At 44.3% G+C, this 5,765-nt stretch overlaps 1 non-coding gene and 1 pseudogene across 1 annotated transcript; one reads left to right on the top strand and one right to left on the bottom strand.

Annotated features, from left to right (window-relative positions):
- Window positions 1-4,088: 4,088 nt before the first annotated feature.
- On the bottom strand, window positions 4,089-4,796 carry LOC120366390 (peptidyl-prolyl cis-trans isomerase A-like; annotated as a pseudogene).
- Window positions 4,797-4,984: 188 nt separating this feature from the next.
- Window positions 4,985-5,092, top strand: LOC120366469 (U6 spliceosomal RNA). The gene has a single exon (XR_005581128.1). It is a non-coding gene; the product is annotated as a U6 spliceosomal RNA (small nuclear RNA).
- Window positions 5,093-5,765: the final 673 nt, after the last annotated feature.

Below are 5,765 nucleotides of genomic sequence, written 5' to 3'. Positions count from 1 at the left end.
CTTCCCCTTCCCAACACTACACTCCCAACCTCTGTAATTATCATGCTACTCTATCTCCGTGAGTTCAGTTCTTTTAATTTTTAGCTCTCATAAGTAAGTGAGAACATGGGAAATTTGTTTTCTGTGCCTGGCTTATTTCAGTTAATATAATGACCCCCCCAGAGTTCCAGCCATGTTGTTGCAAATGACAGGACCTCATTTTTTTGTGGCTGAATTGGACTCCATTGTGTATATGTACCACATTTTCTTTATCCACTCATCTGTTGATGGACACAGGTTGCTTCCAAATCTTGCCTATTGTGAACAGCGCTGCAATAAACATGGAGTCTGGATATCTCTTTAATATGCTGACTTCCTTTATTTTGGGCATAGTCCTAGTAGCGTAACTGCTGAATCATATGATACCTCTATTTTTAGTTTTGTGAGGAACCTCCAATTGTACTAATTTACATGCCCATTAACAGCATATGAACATTCTCTTTTCTCCACATCGTCACCAGAATTTGCTGTTGCCTTTTGGATAGGTTGTTTCAACTTGGGTGAGATGATATCTCATTGTGGTTTTGATGTGCACTTCTCCGATGATCAGTTATGGTGAGTACCTTTTCACACACCTGATTGCCATTGGTATGTCTTGTTTTAAAAAATGTCCGTTCAGATGCATTGTTCATTTTTTATTCTGATTATTAGATTTTTTCCTATAGAGTTGCTTGAGCTCTTATCTGTTCTGGTGATTAACGGCTTGTCAGATGGGTGGTTCGCAGGTATTTTCTCCCATTCTGTGGGTTGTCTCTTCACTTTGTTGATCATTTCCTTTGCTGTGCAGAAGCTTTTTAGTTTGGTGTGATCTCATTTGTCCATGTTTGCTTTGGTTGCCTGTGCGTGTGGTATCTATCTAAGCCTTTGAATCCCTTCCTCTGCATTGGATCAAGGCAGATCTGTCATTTCTAACTTGTTCACTGTGCCCCGCCTTTCAGCCCTTGTCCTGTGGGTTTTCAGATTTTGTTCTTTTATCAACATTTTAGGGGTTTTGGGAGGAACAGAGATGATCACGTATGCTCCATCCACCATGTTTAAAGCAGACATCTGTCTATGCCGGTTGTAGTGCCCAAAGGCGAGGTATGAAGTCACTTCCGGGAAGGCTGATCCACAGATCGTGCACAGAACAGACCTGGGGGGTTCTATTCTTTCCCTCACTCCTCCTCTCACACCCGTCATTACAAATCCCATTAGTTCTGCTTTCAGTACATGACCAGACTCTGGGCACTTCTCCTGGCCATTGCTCCCACCCTGGCCCAGGCGACCTGGATTCGTCTCTCACCAGGATTTCTGTAGCTGCCTCCGACACCACCTTCTTCCTTTGCCTTCATTGATCTATTCCCAGCACATCAGCCATTAAAGTCAGATCATGTGACTGCTCAACTGAAACCCTCCAATGGCTTCAAATTTCACTCAGAAAAGTATTTCAGGTCCTTACCATGAGCGATAGGGTCAACACAATCCGCACTCACTACCTGCTAACACCGGCTCCCTGCCTCACTCAGCCTCAACCTTCCCAGCCTCCTTTCTGCTTCTCACGTGCACTAAGCGTGTGCCAAACCCGGGATCTTTGCCTTGCTGCTCATCCCCAGGCACTCCCATGGCCGTTTCATCACTTGCGTCAGTGTTCAGCTGAAATGTCATCTTCTCGGAGAGGTCTCTCCTGCTTGTGTATCCACTTGTGACCCTAGCATACTCAGCATGGTTCTTGATCTCTAAGCACCCCCTCTTGACCTCAGCCCTACGACAACAAACAATCTGTGCTAGTTGTTGGTTTTCTCACTTCTACTTTGAACCCAGGAAGACTTCCAGGCCAGCACCTCTCAAACTGAAATGTGTATGTAAACAAGAAAGAGTTACAGGCGAGCTTCTCACAGTATAATGTGCAAATTGCTTGAGACTCTCATTAATTTCAGATTCTGATTCCACAGGTGGGGGACATGGCCTGCAATTCTGCCTCTTTGACATGTGCCTAGCAGGTACAGATGCTGGTGACTCCAGCTGTTACGGGCCGATTTGTGTTCCCCAAAATGTATATGTTGGAGCCCGGCCACCTAGTCTGAATGCGGCTGTATTTGGAGATAGGGACTTTGAAGCAGAAGTAATTAAGTTAAAATGGGGTCATGAGGATGGGCCCTGATGCAATACGACAGGCGTCCCTATACAAACAGGAAATTTAGACACAGAGTCACACAGAGGGAACACCATGTGAAGACACCTCAGAAGAAATCAAGCATTCCAACACCTTGGTCTCAGACTTGCAGCCTCCAGAATTGTGAGAACATCAATTTCCGCCATTTAAGTCACTCAGACTGCGGTGCTTTGTCGTGTCAAACCTAGCAAACCAATACAAATTTTGGTACTGAGAAGTGTGGTGCTGCTGTAACAAATACCTGAAAATGTGGAAGCCACTTCTGAATGGGGCAATGGGCAGGGGAGGGAATGGTTTTGAGGCACTTGATAGAAAAGCCTAGATTGCCTTGATAAGGTTATTGGTAGAAATATGGACATCAAGGGGCATTCTGGTGACAGATCATAAAGAAAAAAAGAGAGTTGGGCCAGGCTTGCGGCTCACCCCTGTAATCACAGCACTCTGGGAGGCTGAGGCGGGTGGATCACGAGGTCAGGAGTTTGAGACCAGCCAGGCCAATACGGTGAAACCTTGTCTCTACTAAAATTACAAAAGTTATCTAGCTGTGATAGCATGAACCTGTGGTCCCAGCTACGCGGGAGGCTGAGGCAGAAGAATCACTTGAACCCAAGAGGTGGAGGTTGCAGTGAGCTGAGATGGTGCCACTGCACTCCGGCCTGAGTAACAGAGTAAGACTCAGTTTCAAAAAACAAAAAGAAGAAGAAAAGAAAAAACGAAAAAGGAGAGTGTTGAAACAGTTTCTACAGCCTTAGAGGATACATGTATTCCCATGAACAGAATATTGCTAGAAATATGAATGTTAATGATGCTTCTTATGAGGTCTCGGATAGAAATGAGGAGGAGCATGTTGCTGGAAACTTGAGGAAAGGTGATCCTTATTATAAAGTGGCAGAAAACTGGACTGAATTGTGCTCCCATGTTTTGTAAAAAGTAGAGCATCTAAGTGACGCTCTTGGATATTTAGCTAAGGAAATTTCAAAGCATAGTGTCGAAGATACTGCCTGGTGTCTCCTTGCTACTTACAGTAAATTGCAGCGTGAAGGTGAATTGAAGAAGGAACTTTTAAGCACAAAGGAACCAGAATCTGAAGATTTGGAAAATACTCTATCCATATTGCAAAAACTGAGAAACTGTATTCTGGAGACGACACCAAGAACGTAGCTGAAAAAGATGTGCTACAAGCAGATTACAGTGTGGCTTACAGACCCAGTTAACCATCCTAGCAGAAGTCCTGTTCCTGTACTGAAAGGAACAGACAGCACGAAATGGAGGTAGGCTGTCAGACTCCTGGGATTCTACACGAGGAGCCGATAGAGCTATCCAACTGTGAACATCCTTCAACAAAGAGAGGAATGACTCCGAAGATAATTCAGAAACCAGCAAGGCTGCCACTGCCACAACAGGCCAGAGGGCAGGCGTCTAGCGCTATTTTGTTCCCCAAGATTTCATTCCTTCAAACTCTGCATTCTTGCTCTCACTACTCAGGACTCACGCCTCTCCAATCTTTTCGGTCTTAGAACACACTGCAGGCTTCAGCACATTGCCCATTCCTTGTTTTCCCAGGCCACTTAATGTCTTTCTTGAGGTTTCTCTGGACTGAATGTTTTTTCAGGGGTGTTGTGTTTCTGCTACGTCTACCTTGAAGTGCATAATTTCTTTATCCTTCGAAGTGAAGTTGTAATGCCTGACCAGTTTCCTCAGAATGATAAAATCAATAAAATATGTAGCCTATGTTCATTTTATACCTGTATGAGAATCATGATTTTATCCAGTTTTAAAAATAGGTTTTACAGGTGCCCCTGGCTCATTAGAACATCACATCCAAAGAAATGTGGAACAGAAAAAACACAGATACTTCTTTTGTTGTTATTTAGTCTTTATTTCATAATCACAAACTTAACTCAACTCTGCAATCCAGCTAGGCATGGAAGGGAACAAGGAAAACATGGAACCCAAAGGGAACTGCAGCGAGAGCACAGATTTTAGGATACTGCGAGCAAATGGGGTGGAGGGCTGCTCTCCTGAGCTACAGAAGAAATGGTCTGGTGGTTAAGATAAAACACAAGTCAAACTTTTTAAAGTTGTCCACAGTCGGCAATGGGGATCTTCTTGCTGGTCTTGCCATTCCTGGACCCAAAGCGCTCCATGGCCTCCCCAGTACTCATGCCTCCTTTCACCTTGCCGAAGACCACGTTTGCCATCCAACCACTCAGCCTTGACAGTGCAGATGAAAAACTGGGAACCGTTTGTGTTGGGTCCAGCATTTGCCGTGGACAAGATGCCGGGACCTGTGTGCTTTAGGATGAAGTTCTCATCATCACATTTCTCCCCGTAGATGGACTTGCCACCAGTGCCATTATGGCGTGTGAAGTCACCACCCTGGCACATAAACCCTGGAATAATTCTGTGAAAGCAGGAACCCTCATAACCAAATCCTTTCTCTCCAGTGCTCAGAGCACAAGTTTTCTGCTGTCTTTGGAACCTTGTCTGCAAACAGCTCGAAAGAGACGCTGCCCAAGGGCTCACCGTCGACGGCAGTGTTGAAGAACACGGTGGGGTTGACCATGGCTGATACTAGAAGGCTCCAGGCGGCGGCGGCGTCTGCAAAGCCCACAAATACATTTTTAAAAATGTTGGTGTCACAGGCATTTAAAAATTGTGACAAAATATACGTAATATACAGTTTACCATTTTAACCATTTAAGGTGGCATGAAGTGCATTTGTATTGTGCAGCCATCACTACTGTCCATCTCCGAAACTTTTTCATTATCTCAAACTGAAATTCTCTACCTGTGCTCATTTTGGCAGTACATACACTAAAATTGACATGATACAGACAAGATCATCATGGCTCCTGTGCAAGGATGAAATTCTCTACCCATTAAAAAATAACTCCCCCTGGCCGGGCGCGGTGGCTCAAGCCTGTAATCCCAGCACTTTGGGAGGCCGAGGCAGGTGGATCACGAGGTCGAGAGATCGAGGCCAACCTGGTCAACATGGTGAAACCCCGTCTCTACTAAAAATACAAAAAATTAGCTGGGCATGGTGGCGCGTGCCTGTAATCCCAGCTACTCAGGAGGCTGAGGCAGGAGAATTGCCTGAACCCGGGAGGCGGAGGTTGCGGTGAGCCGAGATCGCGCCATTGCACTCCAGCCTGGGTAACAAGAGCGAGACTCCGTCTCAAAAAATAATAATAATAATAATAATAACTCCCCTTTATTTCCTCCCTAAGCCTCAAGGAACCACTGTTCTACTTTATGTCTCTACAAATAACTATAATGTCACCTGTGGGTTTTTCACATGTAATCTTTATAACGTTGAGGTACCTTGCTGAATTTTTTTAAATCATAAAAGGATATTGAATTTTGTCAAATACTTTTCCTGCATCATTGGAGACAATTATGGTTGCTTCCCCCTTCATTCTATTAATGTGGTGTACTGATCAATTATTATATGTTAAACTACCCTTGCATTACAGGAATAAACCTCACTTGGTCAAAGAGTATGATACGCTAGTTTTAATGTTACTGAATTGAATTTGCTAGTATTTTTGTATTAATATTCTTAAGGCAT

Source organism: Saimiri boliviensis, chromosome 2 (genome assembly GCF_048565385.1).
Source record: "Saimiri boliviensis isolate mSaiBol1 chromosome 2, mSaiBol1.pri, whole genome shotgun sequence".
Classification (NCBI taxonomy): domain Eukaryota; kingdom Metazoa; phylum Chordata; class Mammalia; order Primates; family Cebidae; genus Saimiri; species Saimiri boliviensis.
This window is presented reverse-complemented; position numbering and strand designations above follow the sequence as displayed.